The following is a 9,948-nucleotide window of genomic DNA, read 5'->3' as shown; positions in this document are numbered from 1 at the left end:
ATTTACAAAAAATGAATCAATATTTACACGAAGAACTAAGAAAATCATCAAGGACTCCAGTCACCCCAGCCATAAACTGCTGCTCCATGCACCCACTCAAAGCTCTGTCCCTGAGTGTTTTCAGACCTCCTCCTGCACGCAAACAACCCAAATGTGCAGGAGCACACTTTAACTGTCACGTCTTATATTACTACATTACTGGAAAATGTAATGTGATTACGTTACTTTGGAATGCATTACAACCAGCACTGGTCTAGGGTTCATACAACCAGTAGATGACCTGCTCTACTGCCTGAGCTACAGCACCACCACTGTCTGTAGCTACCCAATGAATTCATGCACCGACTGCATCGGTTCCTGAGTCGGTTCCTGAGGTCTTGTTCTACTTTAAATCACTGCAGTGGATTCACAGTCAGGACTGTGCCTTCCTAATTACACTGAGTGAACGACACATCCGACACTTGGGTTTGTACAGTGAAATCTGACAGTTTGTTCTTGTTTACCACTCCGACAGCAGTACTGCTTTATCCACTTAGAGCATTTCAAAGGAGCACGCAGGCCCCGAGGGTGCAATAAAAAAGGCTTTAAATAGTCTTCAGCGCTGGTCCTCGGGGAATCGCCTCTCGCCTTAAAAGACCTAATTTAATAAATTTGCTCTTTAGGCATTTGTCTTTTCCATTTGCATCGTCTGATTATGGATTCGTTCGCACGCAGCCTTTTGGTCTAAATATTGCCCCTCTTAGCTAATGCTTAGCCATACATATTTTATTATTTGAGGAGGACCACCTACATTCGTTTCTATTGCAGCCCGCTTCATTAGCACCTCAGAGATAATACGGCGGCTGTATGCTTAACGTAAGCGCTACTAAGTCTCTAATTTTCCACAAATAATTCCCCTTGATCTCGAGTGAAATTTGTGCCGGGGGGCTGGGTGGGTGGAGAGCAGCGTGCTTTAACATGGCTTGGTCCAAGTAAAGTGAGTATGTACATAAAATGAATTATAAATGGCACACTGTGTTTCAAGTGTGGCTGCGACAGAAAGTCAGACTTTATCTCACTGAAGGCAGAGAGGAGCGTCGCTAAGAAAGGAAATACTTTTACTGCCTGCGTGAGCGACTGTGATGTGTGTGTGCACGATGATGTGCATGCAGATGTTTTTGCATTTTTAATATTTAGTCACGGACGATCTGATATCCTCGTGTTGGCGTTGTTCCCACATCATCATAATTAATGTTTTTCCAGGGTCCACATTACAAGTGACCAATCACCTTCTTGTGACGTCATACTTCTGCGACTTCGAAAAATACCCGCCTTCAAAAACAAATGTTCTTCGAGAAACCGCCTTTTGTCCGCCGATCCAGCAATTTGAATTCCACTCAAGATACTTTTCTTTAATAAACAGTAAGCATTATACATATATTTTCCTTGAAATGGCTGAAATGGATAGCTGTTTGTTTGCTAGTGATAGGCTACTTGCGAACCAGTGTTCTCCAGAGAATTGCGTGTCAATGTATTATAATATATAATAAATGTACAGGTGAATATAGCTGTCATAAAAATGCTGTCAGGCAACATTGCAGTAGCTTCCCTGATCATTTTACAAACATAAGTGAAGAGAATTTGAACTAAAAGGCCTAGACCAATGGTTCTGTGAATCAAAATATCACCTGGAAACATAATTAACTGGTCCATAGCTGTGAAACTGGACATGGGTTCTTGATTCTATGGAGATTAACAGTAATCCAGAAATTTACAAATTTGTCCTGGGCCACTGTGTAATTGATGTCCCAGGGACAACATTAACACGGTGTCCCTGCAATTTTGCCTGACCCAACCACCGGGCCACGAAACACCAAAAAAGTTGGGGAACGCTGGTCTAGAGAACACTGGTTAGCTAATGCTGTCGTCAAGTAGCCTATCACTAGCAAACAGACACCAAGCCAAGTGAGGAACATATGTATAATGCTTACCGTTTAAAAAGTATCCTAAAAGGACTTCAAATTCGGCGGACAGGCGGCGGTTTCTCGCAAGTGAAGCGGAGCGCTGGATTGACAGACAGAGGCGGGCACAAGTGAAGAAAATTTGTTTTAAGGTGGGTATTTCGAAGTCGCAGGAGTATGACATCACAAGAAGGTGATTGGTCACTTGCGATGTTGAACTGGGAACAACATTTATTATGATGATGTGGGAACAACGCCAACACGAGGATATCAGATCGTCCTTTAGTCAGAATGAGACGTATTCAAAAATCATAATGGCAACAAGATAAACCGAGTCAGTGTGAACGTCTTGACTGCAGACGGCTCTCACACACAGCGCCGAGCTTCTGACCAAACGCTTCCTAACAAGTGTTATAAGAGTGAGCAGCGCACAGCTGTGTCACATGACCTGGTCATGTACTTATTAAAAACTGAAAACACAAATAAAAGCTCTGAACACGGAGCGTTACTGTACAGTGGGTCCAGAAGCTGCATTAGCTCTGCTGCTAGCAGTCGCTGCTGCCCGATGCCGACTCCACACAGAGGTAAATGTAATAGGCCGCTTACATGATTGGCCCAGTGTCGTCATCACCTGACCCGTGTCTGATCCAGGATTGGATATGTGAGTCACACAATACTAGCAGCAGCCAGTGCCAGTGCGTTTCACAAATGTGACCTCTGACCTTGAGTTCAGACTCAAACTCTCTTTCAGTAGCTGCATCTGTGAATTTTGAACGTAGCCTAATTCTCGAGTTCTGGGATTTTGAAAAACCTTGACCCCTGACCTTGAAGACGAGGTGACTGACATTTAAACTTCTCCCAGACTTTTGCACCTGTGGTGTTCATCTGAAAATCCCAGGTGAGCGACCTCTGACCTTTAAGTCACTGAGATTCGAACTCAACTGAAAATTCTGATGGACGTACCTACGATGTCAGTTTTTAAATCTATGTTAACGCAAACTTGGGTTAGCATGCCGCGCACCTGCCAAAGCCAGCAGATTAGCAAACACTGCTTTCTGGATTCATTTAGAGCCTCTTTAATGATCTGAACAGCTGCTCCACACTAATGTTAGTGGGAGCTAATTTGATTATATCAGATTTGGACTTGGTGGAGTGCTTAACATCTTCATGTTGTAGAAAGATGCACTCTCACACCTTTAATGAATGACAGACATTATTCCAACAGGAGTCATCTTCGCTGAGAAAGAATATTTATTTCCTTATTGGAGATCATTTCGTCTTAAGTACGGCCCACTCCTCAAGCCGTCCCCTTCTTGCTGTGAGTCTGTCCAATCCTAACCTGAGTTTGTTTCCCAGCTTGTCGGTCATCTCGGTGCAAACTCCTCAGACTTCTCCCAAATGAACTCTTTTCTTTTGCTCCCTTTTCACCTGGAAACCGAGCTGCTGCTTCCATTGTCACTAAACATATGTGGGCTTGTGTTGCCATCCCTGCCGAGCAGGTCAGATCTGTGATGACGGTGACAGTTGAAAAAAACTTTTAGAGACTTTTTTTATTATTTGCATCAAATATCTGCTCTTAGAACAGCCTCTCCTGGACAAATCGACATTCTTTTGAAATCTATGCCATGTGTAGATCATCTCCCCTGTAGGATGATTTATTTTTAATAATTTAGAGCTCTGTTCAAAACGTCTGCCAGACACAGCAGGAGGCTGAAGCTCTGGAAGCTCCTGAATCAGGAGTGTTTACTTTTTCCCTCTGACTGATGTTTTTTATTTCAATTATAGGAATTATTGTAAAAGAGGCCAATTTTATGTATTATATCTTTGAATACATAACCTTTATCAGTAGCAGTGTTTCAAAGAGGATTACACTGGTGGGATGTGCTGATGTTTTCCACGCTACTGTATTCCTGATAAGAGAGCGACGACAGGCTGATGTCAGGTTAGAAGTTAGTACTACAGGTACACTGCTGCTAAATGTGCATGAGGAGTGTGTTGTTGTCATTGTGTACTCGCACAGCACGCACAGTAACACAGGAGGCTGTCAGGGCCTGTCCTGTCGCACAGTTTAGTGTTACAGTAACTACATCATCAACACAAAACTGCTCTGTTTGAACTTCACAACACGATGAAACAAACACTCCCTGCTGCCATGACACGGTGCATGCAACCAGTGTGCAAGCGCACAGTCTCCACTGTCCAACCAAATCTCACAGTTCACTGGGGTTTCAAACGACCTCATTTCACAAAGGCATTTATGGGTCAAGCAGCTTTTCTCACAACAACAGGATCGAGTCTATTTCTTTCTAAATGTCAGCACTGAGTCACTGTCCAGTAAGAGTTTAAAGTTGGGTCAATGCTTATTACATCCCTGCTGAATTTATCTGCTAGCACACAACAAATAAACCGTCTCTACATTTTGGATTTTTGTTGGATTTTAATGGATCGATATCAACAAAAATCCAAAATAAAAACACGTAAAAGCGACCTCAGTAATTGTGAGTCCCACGGACTGGCTGTGTCCATGTGGGCACACATGTGGGACTCCTTGGTCTCAGTGTTTTATGATACACACTTGTTCACAGGATCCATTTCTTCTGTTCCAACCTCTCCACCACCATGGACAAGAACCAACGAGCTGTTCGAACATCCAGACTGTAGACAAGGCTGTGATGGTCCACAGCAACAAGCTTACTGAGAATTATTTGGAAATGGAAATGGCATGCGGCCGCAGGATCTTCCTCATCAGGTGGAGATGATCATGAGAAAGGTGGCGGATGAGCCTAAAATGACTTGGTGGTCTGAAGGCAGTTGGACCACAGTCTTAAGCCAGTAAACATCTCAGTGTAATAAAACCATCTGGAGCCCTGGGCATGAACACAGCCGGCTGAGTTTGGAGGAACAGAAATGCCAAGCATGACCCAAACAGCACCGCTGCCCCCAGGAAAGCACAAAGGTCCAAACATTATTTCTGTTTCTCTGCAAAGGTTACAGGACAACCTCACACTGACGGGCCAGTGGACTTCCACTGAGATGGGTTGAGGATGATAACCGCCCACGACATATGACCAAGCCAACAAGACTATGGCTACGTCACAGAGTAGCCTCGCCAGGATCCAGACCGACAGAAAATCTGTGGAGGGAGCTGAAGCTCCAAGTGGCAGCCAAGAAACCTGAAGGATTGTTTCTGTAAAATCCCTCCTGAGAGGTTCGTGTGCATATCTGTTGCCAACTACAAGAAAAGTCTTACAGCTGTGCATGTAAGGGTTTCTCCACCAAGTACTCACTCATACTTTGCTAGGGGACTAAATATTTACTTCATGTAATGACATGCAAATCCCATTTCTATAATTCTAACTGTTATGTAAAGTGTTTTTGGTTGATATTCTCTCTCCCTCCACTAAAATGAAACTAGAAATGACAGCCTGTTCCCCCCACTGTGTGCTTCTAAGATGCCAGAGGTGCACCGTGGACCCGTCTATAACAGGCAAACTGCTTTTTCAAGAATTTCTAAAAATAGAAGAGAGGTTAGAGAGCGGTCTGTGATTTATGGAACTCCAAAGTGTTCAAAATTAAATAAATAAATAGGTCAAGATGAAATAAATAACTATGTGAATAAATAAGACACAGATATGTAATGTGAGAATGATATTGTGAAATAATGGAACACATTTTGAAAACAATGCTCATTATTGTGAAACATATTACATTCTGCTATATAAATTTTCTTATTATTGTGAAATATTATTTCATGGTCATTATTTTTCACAATAACAGAGATTATTCCTGAAGCATTTTATTTATTTCCAGCCGTTTATATTCCAAAATGACCTTTTTTCAAAGTCAGTCTTTATTTCAAAATCCCGTTTTTCCCGATGGTCTATTTATTTCATAATGCGACTTTTCAGCAGAATGACTTTGTCTGTCAATCAAGAAAGACAGGGCGGAGCCGGTTGTGTGATTGGTTGCTCCTTTACTCAGACATAAGTAATAGCACATGAATTGTCGATTTAGGTTTAATGGTGCAATGCGTCTCCTATGCAGCTGGCGGCAGTATGCAGCTCAAAATAAACTTAAGGCACCGACAAATGCAAAACACTGGGCGCGAAACAAGTCCGTTTCTGAGTTACTCAGAGAACTTGCTAACCGCTTAGATTGAACGTATTGCAGCAGTGTACTGGAGATGAAGTGGTCCCTGGTCCAAGTTCTCATCACAACCGCACAGTGTTAACGTTAGCAAATGCTAACGCTATCACAGCTAGCTCCACTCCACGAAACGCTGTTCAGGGTAAGTAACGATATGTTATTATTGCTTGGTTAGTCTGTCTGTCTGGCAAAAATGAGCTTTTTAATCAGTTTAGTCACAGATTTTTTTTAATACTGTTTTTTTATCATAGCAAAGAATTCTATAAATTAGGTAAGAGAAAATAATTGTCTTCTGGGTTAATGTCTGTATTACTATTTACATTGTTGTAGGTAATAGTTATTCATGACTGTTTTAAAGTGGCTTATCTTCTGTGCTAATATGGAAGACAAGTAATCTATGTGAAAGAAAAGAAAGCAATTTTAGTTCAACGTAGTGATTTTGTAAGTGGGTATAATTTGAAAATGCTTTTACTAGTACAGTGGATGTTCTTTAAATATTTAACATTTAAAGTGTGTGTCACTTTACAGACTCCAACTTCAGTTTTGGTTTGGTCTCACCGTTGTAGGTCATAACACAAACAAGTCGTCAAGTCAAGCAGCTGAGGAAAGGGCTTAAGGAAACCATGGTATGGCCGCTTCTGACAGAAAGATCAGACATCATTCCTCCTTTCTTACCAAGGGAATCAGAGACTGCTCCCTGTTGTGAGGTAAGGTCAGGTCACATCTTTTAACATCTGAATAGTAAAGCTATTTGGTTAATTTATGAAGGATGAACATTAATTGTTGACACAAAACACCAATATACTGTTTTGTATGCGTGGGTTAGTTGAACAGCTGGGTTACATTTAATAAAAATACACCTAATGTTGCTGATGCTCTTAAGACTACAAGATAAGTAAAGCTATAAAATGACTGTGGCCTGCCACAGAAGATGAAGATGAGGAAGAAGAGGAATGCTCTCGAGGATAAATGCAGAGTGGCAGGTTACCTTCGGTCCTTCATTGAAAATGGTAAGTCTGCTACGATAGGTATTTTGCCATTGGTTTTCTCTGATTATACTTTGGTAAATTACATACAGTCCAGTGATCTTGGGTCATTAACAAAGTACACTATAGTAGAGCTGGGCGATATGAGATTTTTTCATATCACGATATTTATTTTTATTTTTATTTTTATAAAAAGGACAAGAGCGGTGAGGTCTATTGCAATAGTTTAATTTTTCTATTGAGAAAAAGTTATTTCGCAATACATATCGTTATCGTTCTATCGCCCAGTTCTACACTATAGTATAATTTTGTTTTGTTATTTGCTCCATGCAATACATAAGAGTGGTGGCATTATCAGTTGCACTAGAATTGTATGTAGACTACTTTTAGCTTTGTTAACATAAAAATATCTATAAAAGCTACAACAGCAATTTGAGTGGGGCAAAAATGTCTGGTGCCCTGTATGTAAGTGGTCATCTTTATGGTATTTCTCCATAAAAGATTCAAAATAATGAATATAGGATGTCATTATAGTTTAAAACAATCTTCTGTTGCAGCATCTTGTGCACAACAAAAAGCCCTCATCAAGTTTTGGACAGGATGGGAAGTCTTGCCGAGAAATGACTGTGGAAGTGGTCAACAGCAATCTTCCAAAGTCTTCCACCGGTTTTGAAGTACTACGTCTTCCTGCACACTACTGTACCTATGAGTCATTTCTAATGGACATTCAGGTGTGTCTCAACTCTACTGACTCAGGTTTTGGTCTGGTTTACGATTGATTCCATAACCACATGGTAAGATTAGACCATTTCTTCTTTCTTGCATCACATTACTGTACTCGGTGTTCAAAGAAACGGACAATCTAGTGAGTTCTAGTTCTTTTTAATACACTTGACAGTGAAAAATACAGAGTACAGGTGTGCATTTATGGCTTTTTTAATATAAACTGATGAAGAGTTCAGATATCAAAATCAGTTGTTCACTGTACATTATAAATTACACAATATGTTTTGTTTATACTCGCTACTGATACAAAAAAAATTTCTAGAAAAAATTATTTGAATTAAGATGTTACACTACTCTGTGTTCATTGTATTAAATCTGCTCAGAGTTGACATGTACTGTATATCCAACCAAGAAATGAATATCATTAAAGTGACAGCTGTATAAAACAAATCCTGTTTTATAGCCACTCACTGTTTTGTTGAAAATGAAATTGGTTATGCTGTTTTGAGTCAGTATTAGCTACAAAGCTGTAGAAATTTAAAAAAAAAAAATCCTCCTGACATAGAAACTGATTAAATGTAATAATGTCTTTCTACAAGTGATTTTGAAGTATTGGTAGCACAGCAGGGTCTTGTTCATTCAGTGCATCTGGGAGCTGAATCTCAGGAATGGTGATCTCATTTGATGGGCGGCGATTATGTTGTCCTGTCCAGTCCACACCATAATCCTCATCAACCTGAAAGAGCATGCACATGTTTTAAATCTAAACTGAAGAGGTGTTTCCTGCAGCTGTTCCTAGATGGACTTATTGAGTCTGCCAGGGCCTATGTGAGTTGCTTAGGCATTGGCTACCAACTAATTATTCATTCACCCATTCTAGGTCAGGATTGGTTCTCTTCAGGTATAACAAATTTAACTTTGTTTAAAGTATTGCCATCTATACCTGACAGGTGGGATAAAAGAGAATGGCTTGGGAGGCGCACAGCAAATCTCAAAGTTTTCCAATTAATGCTGAAAGAACCAAGGATGTAAATGTATTCTTGTTTTAGCTTTACCGAAGACACCAGAGAAAGTATATCTATAATGCTGCTGAAATAGACAAAACCATTTCAATAAACTCGCTATTTAACATCAACCTTGTTATGCATTATCAGAGAACAATCGACTGCAAACAGCAATGAAACATTCAACTATGTACTATTTAAAGCACTAATGACCCTGCTGTCTAACAAGATGTGATAAGTAAGTAGACTGTGGAAAGCTGGTGGGTCTACTCTCTGTGTAAAAGGTTCCTACAGGCTCCACTGACCCCAGTCTCCGAGTTAACACACTAACAGCTAACACTGCTAAACGTGTCTCAACGCCGAGATGGCGCCGATAGCTTTAGCCGTAGCTGCCCCACTTTAGACAGTAACAAAAAAAAGTAAGCGATAATAATTCATTGTCAAACGTCATAATTAAGGTCAACACCTAAACAATGCTGTGTACAGAATCACACAGGTGCTCAATTACAGCATAAACTTACCTTAGATCTTCCTCCGTCATTTTCCTCCTAATTGTGCTCGGAGACACAGAAAATGTATCGGCAATTACCCCGACGGTTATCCCGGACAGCACTAAAGTCCTGAGTGCTGCACCGGGATTTCTAGACGTGGACGGCCAACATTTGAAGACTGTTCTTCCTCGGCGTATTCCAAACGAACACGGTGCTGAATTGATCTTAAACCTTTGACAATGTTGTCATCGATGCGAACATCTTGAAGAGCAATTATCATCCGGGCATTTCAGAAACATCTAAACGACTCAAAACAGTATCTACAGGTAAATGATCCCTCTCTATCTGATTTGCTTAAATGAGCAGAACTGGCTGAAGTTCACACCAGTCCGCCATCCTCCGTGACTTTTGACCTAGCACGCTGTTGCTAGCTGCAGTAGCCGTCCGCGGAGCCGGTATCCAGGAAAACTAGTTGATGGTAAACGATAAGCCAATAGGTGCAAAGGTCCAGCCCACTTACATTGATTGACAGACAAAGTCATTCTGCTGAAAAGTCGCATTATGAAATAAATAGACCATCGGGAAAAACGGGATTTTGAAATAAAGACTGACTTTGAAAAAAGGTCATTTTGGACTAAAAACGGCTGGAAATAAA

General features: G+C 40.8%; 2 protein-coding genes and 1 long non-coding RNA gene across 6 annotated transcripts in view; 1 reads left to right on the top strand and 2 right to left on the bottom strand.

Annotated features, from left to right (window-relative positions):
- The window catches only part of slc3a2b (solute carrier family 3 member 2b), a 250,669-nt gene that overhangs the window by 160,090 nt on the left and 80,631 nt on the right, over window positions 1-9,948 (bottom strand). The window lies entirely within an intron of this gene.
- LOC309696228 (ribonuclease inhibitor) overlaps window positions 1-9,948 on the bottom strand; it is a gene marked incomplete at its 3' end in the record, with an annotated part of 64,874 nt that overhangs the window by 50,075 nt on the left and 4,851 nt on the right. The gene's annotated exons all lie outside the window — the stretch shown is intronic.
- On the top strand, window positions 5,896-8,934 carry LOC309695262. 2 transcript variants are annotated; one of them, XR_014273087.1, is made up of 4 exons: window positions 5,896-6,228; window positions 6,615-6,793; window positions 7,015-7,096; window positions 7,630-8,934. It is a non-coding gene; the product is annotated as an uncharacterized lncRNA (long non-coding RNA). The 2 variants fall into 2 exon arrangements; XR_014273088.1 differs by having other exon boundaries at window positions 5,899-6,228; window positions 6,653-6,793.

This window comes from Aulonocara stuartgranti (genome assembly GCF_965226115.1).
Source record: "Aulonocara stuartgranti genome assembly, chromosome: 19".
Classification (NCBI taxonomy): domain Eukaryota; kingdom Metazoa; phylum Chordata; class Actinopteri; order Cichliformes; family Cichlidae; genus Aulonocara; species Aulonocara stuartgranti.
The sequence above is the reverse complement of the archived record's forward strand: the minus strand, read 5'-3'. Positions and strand labels throughout refer to the sequence as shown.